The following is a 14,311-nucleotide window of genomic DNA, read 5'->3' as shown; positions in this document are numbered from 1 at the left end:
ACGGGCGTTGCGTAAACCGTACGCTTACCGTAAGCTTACGGTACGCGTACTAAAAAAAAAATTACAAAAAAGGAAAAAATGTATTGCTAATAAATTTTACCTTTTTGTATTATAAATTTTTTTTAAAAAAACATATTATAGAATTTTAAAAATGTAACCACAGTCTTAAAAAAAGGATAGAAAATTATAAAAAAAAATATGAAAAAAAATAAAAAAAAAATACATAACTTAGCATTTAAAAAACCGTACAAATTCACTGAAAAAACCATAGGTTTCACACACGTTATAGTTAGGAATTTGCATTTAAAAAACCTTGCTAATTCAATGAAAAAACCATAGGTTTCACACACGTTATAGTTAGGAATTAGCATTTAAAAAACCTTAGAAATTCAATGAAAAAACCAAAGGTTTCACACACGTTATAGTTAGCTGGACATTTTACTCGTAAAAAACCATTGAAATTCCCCCGTTATAGTTAGTTAAGCTAACTATAACTCGCGCGCCCGCAATGCACTGCTGATGACGTCACATATTACATCACTCATGACATGGTCAGTGACATCACTCATGACATCACTGATGACATCTCAAATGACATCACTGATGACATCACTAATGACATCATCCTTGTGATAGAGTGGCAGACCTCCTCTCACCCTAATATAACCTTTGATACACACATTCATAAATAGAGACTAAACTTTTCAAAACAATGGACATACCAATACCAGTTACAACAACCTCTTCAGTAATTCTAAGATCCACATACACATCCACTCATTCACCAACAGTCCTATACAGTCACTCATACATGTACTCACTCATCATATGTACTCATACACCTATACATCCTGTTACACAATGCCACTCATCCGTAGAGTTACTCACACACATAGTCACTCATGCTAATAAAGAATCAAACATCCATTTACTTGCATATACAGTTATACACACACCACCACACTTACTTCTACAAAAACTTACACATACTTAGTCTTTTAAACAATCACTTATAGAAACACATACTTATTCATACAGGAACTCTTTCAATCTCTCACTCTCACATATACTCACTTATATACACCAATAGTCACATATACTAGTTTAAAACATATGTAGTTACTCATAAAAACACTGTAGAGACAGTCATTCACTCACTAACACACCCATACACACACTCATCCACCCATGCAGTCCTGCACACATACTATCTTCAACACATACAAACAGTAAGTCACTCATTCATGCACCTATGCACTACGTAATACCCCCCATCGAACCATAAAGACATCAGACACTTATACTGATACCCAAAAAACCAACTAATAACCTATATAAACACTCATGCAGCCACTTATACACAAAGTGAAAGACTGATACAGATATATACATATTTAAACATTACTCACTAAGCCATGTATTCACTATGATACACCTAATCAGTCAGTTACACGATCAATTTTTCAAAAACAAATCATCCATTTAGACACTTATATACCCATTTATTCTTCCATCGACCTTGAGATATACATATATAAAACATATTTAATTTTCAGAAAAACACACATTCACTGGATGATGTCATCAGTGATGTCATCAGTGATGTCATTTGAGATGTCATCAGTGATGTCATGAGTGATGTCACTGACCATGTCATGAGTGATGTAATATGTGACGTCATCAGCAGTGCATTGCGGGCGCGCGAGTTATAGTTAGCTTAACTAACTATAACGGGGGAATTTCAATGGTTTTTTACGAGTAAAATGTCCAGCTAACTATAACGTGTGTGAAACCTTTGGTTTTTTCATTGAATATTTTATATATATATGCCCAGGTGTATTGAAGAATGAACAAGTGTATAAGTGTCTGGATGGAGGATTTAGTAGATGCGTGACTGACTGTATAAGTGAATGATTAAATGTGTCTTCCCCAAGCCCGGGGACCACCACTTACCCGGGGCTTAAATTACATTTAAAAAAGTGTGGGGGGCTCCTGCCCCCACTCTGCCCTGGAGACCACCACCTCCCCGGGGGCTAAATACAGACCACCTGGCCTTTGGGACCATCACCTCCCCGGTGATTTAAACACTAGGGTGGGGGGCTGCACTGCCCCCCTCCAGGACCCCTTGGTGGCCCTGGGGACTTCCACCCCCCAGGGCTGGCTTCTGCAATGTCCTGGGGTGCCCACCCCCAGGACATTGCCTTTTGCTATGGCAGGGTGGGAGCACAGTTCCTGTCCTGCCATAGCAAACACTGCTTTGGTTTTTGGAAGCGAGAGCTTCCAAAAACTAAAGCAGATTGCTTTTGCACAAGAGGAGTTGCATGTCAGCAGCTCCCCTTGTGCAAAAGCAATGCTGGCTCCCCCACAGTCCGCAATGGTGAGGCCGGGCCTGGGGGATGGGGTCCCCGGGGCCAGAAATGGCCTGGCGGGCCAGGCAGCCCCCCTCCCCTGCAATTAAAAAAAAGAATAGCAAGCCCTGTGGCATGGGGTCCCTGGGGCCAGAAGTGGCCCAGGAGGGGTGCCACGTGTCCCCCCACCTGTAATTACATTTGTTTTTAAACTGCAGGCCGGTCCCGGGGTATGGGGTCCCCAGGGCAAATAATGGCCTAGGGAAGTGGGCCATACGGCCCCCTTTCCCAATCAATACATTTGAAAAGGAGGCCATGCCCCAGGGGATGGGGTCCCCGGGGCTAAAATTGGCCTCAGGAGGGGGGCCGCGTGGCCCCCTTCCCGTTTTTTTTTTTTTTAAAGGGGTCAGGCCCTGGGGGATGGAGTCCCCAGGGATGCAAAAATATTAGAAGAAGGGGGGCCACTCAGCCCTCCTTCTAAAAAAATATTTTTAAAAAGCCGGCTTCTCGCCAGAGGCCCCGCCACCTCCCTGCAGCACTCTGCCAACGCGCTTCCTGGTGCGTTCTAAGCTAAGAAATTAAGTCCACTTGATTACTGAGGGTCCCTGGGTGCCAACTAGTCCACCAGGTACCTCCAGTAAGTGCCACACAGCTGGATTGCAGAGAGGTGGTCCGAGGCCTTGCCCCTTTTTACACCACTCTGCAAACACGCCTCTTGGCACACTGCTGGTGGTACGATGAGGTCCACTTGTGTTCTGAGGACCACAGAACCCAAGTGGAATTCATCCCGTGAGCATCAGTGAGCCGGAAACTGCATTTGCAGAGTGGTGCGAAAAGGGTGTGTGGCCTCAGACCACTCTCAGCAATCCAGGTGTGTGGCACTTACTGGAGGTACCTGGTGGGCTAGTTGGCCCTCAGGGACCCTCAGGAGTGAAGGGGACTTAATACCCCAACATAGAACGCACCAGGAGGCGCGTTTGCAGAGTGGTGGGGAAAGGGGGCGTGGCCTTTGTCCACCTCTCAGCAATCCCACTGTGTTGAGCTAACTTGAGGTAAGAGGTCGGCTAGTTGGCCCCTAATGGATCCCCAGCAGCAAAAGGGGACTTCAATCCACATCTAACAGCACTGCAGGGAGCGCGTTTGCAGAGTGGTGGGCAAAGGGGGCATGGCCTGCGAAGAGAATTTAGCAATCCTGCTCTTTGGGACTTACTGGAGGTAATAGGAGGGGTAGTTGGCCCCCAAGGATGTCCTTGATGGCCAAGTACCCCTCTTGTTACCACCAGTAAGTCTCACACAGTGGGGTTGCTCAGACATCTTCGGAGACCATGCCCCCCTTTCCCCACCACTCTGCAAACGTGCCTCCTGGCAGACTACGGGATGGGGATGAAGTCCAATTCACTCCTGAGGGTCTTTGGGGGCCAAGAAGCCCTCCTGGTACCTCCTGTAAGTCCTACACAGCGGAATTCCTGAGCGCTGGTCAGAGGCCCAGCACCCTTTCTCCACCACTCTGCAAACGCGCCTACTAGTTAAAGAAGTGTTTGCAATGTAACAGGTTTCACATTGGTGAGAATTAGAGCAATTGGCGATGTGAATGCAAAAGTTTTTTTACTAATATTTTTGGGATTCGATTGAATGTACGTTGTGTGTAGTGGAATTATGTGGTATGTTGTGCAGTGAAATTTTGTGGATAGAAAGTATGTGGTATTTAGTCTATAGGAATTATGTAGAGTGGGATTATGTGTTATGGAGAGTAATTATGTGGTATGGTAGTCTGCGTTGTGGAGTGGTAACCTCAAGTTTAGACTTCCTCTTTTCCATTGAAGCTCAACTATGAAATCAGTGAGACAAAAAAGGAAGGAATCACTAAGGAGCACTTGTGGACCTAGGCAGAGGTATGAGCAGGGCCACTGGGATTATGTGACTGTTTGGCTGCACCGACTTTCACACAATTGCATATTTTCTGCATTATCCACATAATTCATCATCTGCACCCTAACCTGCAGGTTTGAACAAAAATAGCCTTCTTTCTAGCTCAAACTACTCAAACGTTAACAAAAATGCAGTGACAAGTGTTACAGCGTAGTGGAAGGCCCTTTGCAAACCTAGAATGGTCACCTGTTACTTATTGCCAAATGTGGGTGTTAAATTGGTACTAATGGTGTGCAAGCCACTCTTGCTTCCCTCTGCACCTCTCTTGCCTCTTTCTGCATTTCTGTTGCTTCTTTCGGCACGTTTCTTTCTTTTTCTGCACTTCTCTTGTCTCATTCTGCAAATCTCTTTTACTTTCTGCACCTCTCTTCCCTTTTTCTGCACGTCTGTTGCTTCTTTCTGCACCTCATTTGCTTCTTTCTTTACCCCTCTTATGGCTTTTTGCACCCTTTTTGCCTCTTTATGTACCTCTATTCATTCTTTCTGCACTTCTTTTGTCTTTCTGTACCTGTCTTGCTTCTTTCTGCACCCCTCTTGCCTCTCTCTCTATCTTTCTTCCCTCTTCCCTCTTTCTTCACTTCTGTTCCTTCTTTCTGCACTTATCTTGCTATTTTCTGCACCTCACTTGCCTCTTTCTGCCCCTGTATTGCCCGTTTGTGCAGTTCTCTTGCCTCTTTCTGCACTTCACTTGCCTCTTTCTGTAACTCTCTTGCCTCTTTGTGCACCTCTCTTGCTTCTTTCTGTACCTCACTTGTTCTGCACCCCTTTTGCCTGTTTGGGCACCCCTCTTCCCTCTTTGTGCAACTCTCTTGCCTCTTTCTATACCTCTCTTACCTCTTTCTGCACCATTCTTGCCTCGTTCTGTACCTCTTTTATTTTTTATTTATTTGAAAAGTTTTATAGAGCGCGACCAAGACCCAAAGGGATATCAGAGTGCCTTACAAAGTTGGCACAGGCAAGTACACAAAACATAAGCAAAGTAAGTGAAGTTACAACCTGTGGGAAAACATTAAAAAATAAAGAAGTATTGTGTCTCAGAGGTGCCATAGAGCGCTCCAAGTAAAACATCATACAATAGAATGAACCAAGATGTGCGATGTGCCTCAAAGAATTTTAACAGAAAGAGGAAACGAGTAAAATCACCAGTTAATGCAGTAAAAGGAGCTCTCTAGGACTGGAACAAAAATAAGGTAAAATTATATTATGAAATATCAGTGAAGATACTTCAGGTTTTTTTGGTTATTGACAAAACACAGAAGCATGATCAACGTTTTAACGTTCATTAATTAGTAGCCTTTTGACCATTTTTTTAAAGGAGGTAGTGGATGGATTGGGTCTGATCTCGGATGGCAAGGGGTTCCAGATTTCCAGGACAAGACCGGAGAATGCACAGTTGTATGATTTTTTCTTTTTGGATCTTGGAGGTTTCAAGAGAAGGGTGGATGTACTTCTGAGGTTCCGGCTGGAGCCCGATAGCTCAAGCTTATTTGCTCGGTAGTATGGGGTATTGTGGTGTAAGGCTTTTTGAGTCAGACAAGCTATCTTGAGTCAGATTCTCACTTCAATAGAAAACCAATTTAGCTGCAACAGGTCAGGTGAAATGTGATCACATTTTCTCAAGCTCGTTAAAAGTCTGGCCCATGCGTTCAAGGTAGCTCTGAGTGGGGCCAAGATAGCTTTGGGAAGTCTTGCTAGGGTCACCAGCCCATATTGCAATCTAGGGATAATCAGTGATTGAACCGCTGGCCTGAGATCTTCGGGGGGTATGGATGGTTTGATTTTCTTCAGTATGTTGAGTTGGAAATTGGCACATCTAGTACTGGCACTGATGTGTGCTTGCATGTTTAGGTGTTTATCCAAGGCGATACCTAAAGATTTGGCAGAGTCCACAATGTGAGGTGTGCAGTTCAGAGCAGTTAGGTGTTTAATCCAGTCAAGGGTAGGAGCTGAGTGATTAGGTGGGGTGATCAAAATAAATTCCGTTTTCAGCGTATTTATTAGGAGATGGTTCTGAGCTAACCCTTTTTGAGTTTGGGCAAGTGCAGCATTTAAAGTTTTTATGTCCTCTTGCGTGGAGATCTTCAGGTACAATTGTGTCTTTATCATACATGTGGTATTGAATGCTTGCTCTGTTCAGAATGACTGCAAGAGGATCCATAAATAGGTTGAGGAGAGTGGGAGAGAGCAAAGAACCTTGGGGAACTCCAATCGGGACTGGGGTACTGGCAGCAAGGGCATGATTAACTTTGATCCTTTGCATGCAGTTATGAAGGAAGGAGGCAAACCAGTTTAGGACCGGGCCCGAAAATCCCATCACAAGTTGTAGGAGATAACCTCTGCTTCTTCTTTCTTCACCTGTCTTGTCTCCCTTCGTGCCTCTTTCAGCACCCCTGTTGCTTCTTTCTGAAGTTCTCTCCCTCTTTCTGCATCCCTCCTGCCTCTTTATGTACCTCTCTTGCCTCTTTGTGTACCTCTCCTACCCCTTTCTGCACCCCTCTTGCCTCTTTTTCCACCTCTGTTGGTTCTTTCTATACCTCTTTTGCTTCGTTCTGCACTTCACTTGCCTCTTTCTGTATCCCTCTTGCCTCGTTCTGCACCTCTGTTGGTTCTTTCTGCACTGCTCTGGCTTCTTCCTGCACCTCTGTTCCAAATGTCTGCATCCCTGTTGCCTGTTTCTGCACCTCTCTTGCCTCAGTCTGCCCACCTGTCCCTTCTTTCTGTACCTCTTTTGCCTGTTTCTGCAACTCTCTTGCCTCTTTCTGCAGTTCTCTTGCCTCCTTCTGTACCTTACTTGCTTCTTTTTGCACCTCTGTTGGTTCTTTTGCACTGCTCTTGTTCTTTCTGCACCTCTCTTGCAAATGTCTGCACCCCTCTTGCATCTTTCTGCACCCCTTTTACCTGTTTCTGCACCACTCTTGTCTCTGTCTGCACCTCTGTTCCCTCTTTCTGTACCTCTTTTGCCTGTTTCTGCAACTCTCTTGCCTCTTTCTGCAGTTATCTTGCCTCCTTCTGTACCTCTGTTGCTTTTTCTGCACTTCTCTTGAATCTTTCTGCAGCCCTGTTGCTTCACTCTGCACTTTCCATGCTTCTTTCTGCACTCCTCTTCCTTCTTTCTGCACCCCTTGTGCCTCCTTCTGCACCTCTGTTGCCTCTTTCAGCACCTCTGTTGGTTCTTTCTGCTCTGTTTTTGCTTCTTTCTGCACCTCACTTGCCTCTTTCTGCACTTCTCTTGCTTCTTTCTTTACCTCTGTTGCTTTTTTCAGCAATTCTCTTGCCTCTTTCTGCACTTCGCTTCTTTCTTTTTGTATCCCTCCTGCCTCTTTCTGTACCTCTCTTGCCTCTTTGTGCATCTCTCCTACCTCTTTCTGCACCCCTCTTGTCTCTTTTTGCACCTCTGTTAGTTCTTTCTGCACTGCTCTTGCTTCTTTCTGCACCTTATTTGCCTCTTTCTGCACTTCTCTTGCTTCTTTCTACACCTCCGTTCCCAGTTTCTGCACCTTTCCTGCCTGTTTATGCACCTCTCTTGCCTCTTTCTGCACATCTGACTTAGAGATAGTGTTAATCCCCCTGCCCTATTATGTACTAGGGCCTTACAAGGAAGGTCATGCCAATCACATGGGTGTCCAAACCTATAGTGTACCCTAGTGTATGTAGGTGTTTTCACTGTATTTTAAGGGTCTTTCAGCATAGCACTGGCTCGGGACCTGGTTAGTCAGAGTCAGTTACCACCAGTACCAGTCAGTAAAAATTTGGGGGCAAAGGAGGACTTTGCAACAATGCCTTTTTCTGCACCTCTGTTGTTTTTTTTTCTATATACTTCTTGCTTCTTTCTGTACTTTTCTTCATCTTCCCGGACTTCTGTTGCTTCTTTCTGCATTGTTCTTTCTGTGCCTTTCTTCATCTCTCTTCACATGTACTACCTCTGTAGGCATAGTTAGAAATTATCATTTACGAAACCTTAGAAATTCACTGAAAAAAACATAGGTTTCAGGGATGTTATAGTTAGAAATTATCATTTAAAAATAACCTTTGAAATCCACTGAAAAAAACATAGATTTCAGGGATGTTATAGTTAGAAATTATCATTTAAAAAAACATTGAAATTCACTAAAAAAACATTGTTTTCAGGGATGTTATAGTTAGAAATTAGCGTTTAAAAACCCATTCATATTTACTGAGAAAATCATAGGTTTCAGGGAAGTTATAGGGAAGTTATAGTTAGTTGGGCATTTCACTCGTACAAAACCAGAGAAATTCAGACTTTATAGTTAGTTGAGCTTCCTATAACTCGCGCCCCCGCAACGTACTGCTGATGACGTCACATATTACATAATTCATGACATGGTCAGTGACATCACTGATGACATCACTGTAAACACCTCAAATTACATCACTAATGACATCACTGATCACATCATCCATGTGATAATCTTATGCACCTCCTCACAGCCTAGTATAATTTCTTTTTTGGAGTTTTATTTAGCGCGGACTAGACCAGAGACATCCGAAATCCGAGCGCTTTACATGAGCACCAGTTCCATTACATGAGGACACATTCATTTTTTTTAGGTACGGGGAGATTAAGTGATTTGCCCAGAATCACAGGATGTTGAGCGTCGTTGCCGAGACTCAAACACGGTTCCCCAGCTTCGAGGACGACCGCTCTAGCCATAAGGCTACATCCTCTCCCCTTTGATACAACCACTCTAAAATACAGACTACCATTTTCAAAACCATAGACACACCAATACCAGTTACTACATACCCACTCACTGATTCCTAGGTCTACACACACGGCCAATCATTCACCCATACAGTCACTCATACATGCAGCCATTTATCAATACAGCACTATCATTTGCACTCATACACCTATACAGACACTCACACATCGCCACTCATTCATAAAGTTACTCACACACCTAGTCAATCATGCAAAAAATCATTCACACTCCCATTTACTCACCTATACAGCTATACACACACCACCTCACTTATTCATACAGATACTAACACATACTTACCCTTTTATACAATCACTAATACAAGCACACACTCATCTATACAGCCACTCTCACAATCACTCACTCTCACGTATAGTGATCTGTATACTTCAACACTCACATATACTGTCTTTCACATATGTAGTTACTCACACATGTACCACTGAGACATCCATTCACTCACCAACACACCCATAAACAAACTCACCCGCCCATACAGCCCTTCACTCATGCACTCTTGAACTCATACACCCAGTAAATTATCCATTCACACATCTATGCAGATATCCCCACCCACCCATACAGACACTCAGGCACCCATACAGATACTCAGACAACTAATCAATAACCCATATAGACGCTCTGGTAGCTACTCACCAACCCATGCAGCCGCTTACACACCAACTGACATACTGATACAGACATTTACAGTTTACTCACTAACCCATGCATTCAGTAAGACACGTTTAATCACTCACTTATACAATTAGTCATGCACCTACTAAATGATCTATTCAGACACTCATACACCCACTCATACTTCAATACACCTTGGCGCATATATATATATATATATATAATAAAGACTCACAACAAATGGTCTTTGATGTAACACATACGGAAGTATCAATGACAGACAAAACCTTGTTACGGGATCTTCTACTCATGCAACAAGAAAATCATGACACAACAGATGTTGATACTATTATTGACCTTTAAGAAATACGAAACCCCATCCTCACACCGTTTAAACCTAAATCCGTATTTACACCGATGATGCCCAAGGATGGTTTGGATATCTTTGCGGAGAACGTGATAAAATATCTCAAAATATTGGCGCTTAAAAGTGACAAAGAATTCGCCAAGACACGCAATACAAACAGAACGAATTACAATAAAGTTATGAGTAAAATTAAGGAACATCAGGATATAGAAGTAAGATGGTCGGACAAAGGGGGCAATGTTGTCCTGTGGCCCCTAGAGGACTATAACTTGGAGGCAATGAAACAGCTCAATGACAAGGACTGCTATTGCAGGATAGCACCTACGGTTATAGTAGGCATAAAGGAAAAATATCATAAAACACTATATGACTGGAAAAGTGCGAATTTAATCACCAAATCAGAATTCGACTATCTGAAAATAGACTATCCAGTAACACCGCAACTGTATCTAATCCCTAAGATTCACTAAAACGCAATCAATCCACCTGGTAGGACAATCATTGCAGCAATTGGGAGTCTATTTGAAAACACTTCTCGGTTTATCGACTTCTTTTTACAACCACTGGTCTGTGAATTACCATCTCACATTAAAGACACTGGCGATTTCCAAAGCAAGATATTCGATGTCAATTGGAAGGAGGACTATGTTTTGATGACCCTTGATGTCAACTCGTTATATACGAGCATTAGACATAAGGATGGCCTTAATGCTTTGAAGCACTATTTAAACACAAGACCAATACACATGCAAGAACATTCCCTTATGTTACTATGTATGGCAGAATGGTGCCTGGAAAACAATGTGTTTATTTTTGATAAACTGTTTTACAAACAACTACAGGGCACTGCCATGGGTACTTGATTCGCCCCCAGCTATGCTAATTTGCATATGGGCTGGTGGGAGGAGCAAGTACTCATGAAGGGACACAAAACTGCTATGACTGAAAATGTGAACATCTATGTACGTTACATTGATGATATATTCATACTGTGGCAGGGAACTAAGGAAAGTGCCAAAGTCTTTGCAAATGAATTGAACAACAACAATCTGAATTTATCATTTACTAGTCACACCAGTAAAAATTGCATCCAGTTTCTTGACATTGAAATATATATTGAAAACAACTGTCTACAGACCAGAACGTATAGGAAAGACACCGCAGGGAATGCCATCCTTCACGCAGATAGTTTTCATCACAACAGCGTTAAGGAAGGTATCCATTATGCAGAATGTCTCAGGATGAGACGCAACTGCAGTACAGAAGAGGGTCTCAAGAAATCTACTAACGAATTGTTTAGTAGACTACAGAACAGAGGATACAAAGCAGAAACCCTAGATAAAGCCAGAAACAGAATTGAGTTGCGAACAAGGGAAGATCTTTTGTTCAAGAAACAAGAACAGAGTGCAAGTAAAGAGGCTGGCATCCCGAGATTGATCACAGGATTTAATGCATACCACACTACACTTAGAAAAATCCTGCACAAACACTGGCAGACAGTCCGCAGTGATCCGGTTCTGGGACTTAAATGCCCCAAAACCCCGGCCATTAGTTACAGAAGGGCTAAATCTATGCGACAGGAATTGGTACGCAATTCACCTTCTGTAGCGAAAAGTCAAACTTGGCTACAATCACCCAAAGGTTTCATCAGGTGTAGCAGATGCAAAGCCTGCAGACACGGCACCAACACCAAGTCTGTTATAATGCCTTTCAGACATTCACCATACCTTATTCGTGGCAGTTTCAATTGCAAAACAGACTTTGCCGTGTACATGTTACAATGCACATGCCCGAAATTGTATGTTGGCAGCACGATCCACCAAGTTCACGTTCGCATTTTGCAACACCTGAGAGCAATTGCGAATGATGACCAAACATACCCAGTGGCACGTCATACCAATCTGTGCCACGGAAGCAAGACCCAGGACCTCTCCTATTTTGTGATCGATAGTGTCCCTAAAAATCCTAGGGGAGGCAATAGGCAACTGGCATTACGGAGATTGGAATCAAGATATATCATTCTCCTTAATTCCAAAATCCCACATGGGATGAATGCCGATGAAGCGCTTAATGTCCATCTCTGACTCTTTATTTAAGAGAATTGGCCTCTCCGTCTGAACCCTATCCTCGTAGCATGTTTGTTCTAACACTGACATTTTGTTATTGCACTGCACATTTACCTGGAATACCGCCCCACTATACATGTGTTTCTATTCCAGATTATTCTTTGTTTTAGTACAGTAGGAGGCTACAAGGTAATACACTTTTTTTTCCCGACCAGCCATTATAGGTCGTACTAGTTTTCTTTTGCCCACTTGGGCGGGAGATCCACTTAGGTTTTTGTTTTCATTTCCCCTTTTTAATTAGGCACTATGGCTTAGCATTAGGGGCTCAATATGGTGACACATAACCTATCATTTCCTTTTAATTCTACAGATAGAGGCACATGCCATCTATGCTGGGTGCGAGGAAATACTTAGAGTGGCAGTCTCCAGTTCCTTTACTATGTATTACAATTTGTATGTTTCTCTTGTAATATGAGACTGTACACACTAGTGGAGACTGTTTAGGCCGGTTGAGTTCACAATTATTGTTACATGATAATTATATACCACACACCCCCCTCTGCACGTTAATACATCTACCTAGGCATAGAGCACATTACATGGGATATACTGAGTCTGGAAGTTCCGTCTCTATCCCAGCGGTATTCCTAATCATTCATTTATGTTTTTTATTTTTAGAGTGACTTTCTAACTCAATTTTCATTTTAGGAATTTATTCGCTTTATGTTGCTAGCTTTTATTGTTTAGCTATCGATGTATGTTTTAGCATTTTTTCACATACAATTGTATTTTGCAAAGTCACGGTGAAAACGTCTATGTCTATGACATTTTCTGGTTGAGTTGGCAACCAAAGGTAAATGGTGGAGGTATTTGTATGGCTGACACTGACAGAACATTTCATGCAGTGAGCAAGGCGGTTTTACCGCCGAAACGCGTCTGACATGGATTTGAAATAAATCGCCTTCTGTGCCAAAATAATTCACGGTGTTGGTGCCTGTTTGTGGAAAGACGATCAGGTTGTTATTATATATATATATATATATATATATATATATATATATACACTTAAAAAACCATAGGTTTCACACATGTTATAGTTAGGTGGATATTTCACTCGTAAAAAACCAATGAAATTCCCCCGTTATAGTTAGTTCAGATAACTATAACTCGCGCGACCGCAGTCCACTGCTGATGACGTCACATATTACATCACTCATGACATGGTCAGTGGCATCACTCATGACATCACTGATGACATCATCCTTGTGATAGAGTGGCGGCCGCGCTAGTTATAGTTATCTGAACTAACTATAACGGGGGAATTTCATTGTTTTTTTACGAATGAAATATCCACCTAACTATAACATGTGTGAAACCTATGGTTTTTTAAGTGAATTTGCAAGGTTTTTTAAATGCTAATTCCTAACTATAACGTGTGTGAAACCTAAGGTTTTTTCAGTGAATTTCTACGTTTTTTTAAATGCTAAGTTATGTATGTATTATTATTTTTTTATATATTTATTTTACAATAAACTACGTATTAAAAAAAAATTTACATTTTTTTTTTGGGGGGGGGGGGGTTTACTGTGCTCGCACGGTGCGCGCACCCCCGCGATTTAAAAAAAAAAAATGTTTTTTTCTGCCTTCGGGGTCCTTCAGGGACCCCCTGACAAAGGCTAGGGGGTCAGGAACTCTCTACCCTGCCGCCTTTTCACGTTCGCCACCTTCCTTTTTCACTCTCGCACTGAAAACAAACAAAATGGCGGCTGACACTTCCTGATTTCGACCGATTCGAACGTTGACTAACATGTAACCACCAATCAGAATTACGCTCGCGCACGTTAGGGTGCTCGCACGGTGCGCGGCTATAGATATGTATGTGCTTTTTTCTCAGGAACTACTGAACAGATTGACTCCATATATGCAAAAGGCACATCCCTGAGCTGAGGACTACCTCTCTGCCAAATTTCAAGTAATTCTGTTCAGCCGTTCGGGCTGTACCTTGGACTAAAGGTCCCTATGGAAAATTGCATTGGGAAAATGCGTTTTGGGACCCCCCTTTTTTCTCAGCCCCCGCTTGACGAATTCCCCCGAGACTTTGAGGGTAGGAGCGGAGCGGAGCGCCCCATTAGTTTTGAAAATTTCGCGAGGATTCGTCAACCGGCGCCAAAGTTATTCAAAATAGAATTTTGAGATTTCCTATGGAAACACGGTCCTAACTATTACTATCATATCAATATC

This window comes from Triturus cristatus, chromosome 5_2 (genome assembly GCF_964204655.1).
Source record: "Triturus cristatus chromosome 5_2, aTriCri1.1, whole genome shotgun sequence".
NCBI classification, from domain to species: Eukaryota; Metazoa; Chordata; class Amphibia; order Caudata; family Salamandridae; genus Triturus; species Triturus cristatus.
Note: the sequence above shows the minus strand (reverse complement) of the source record.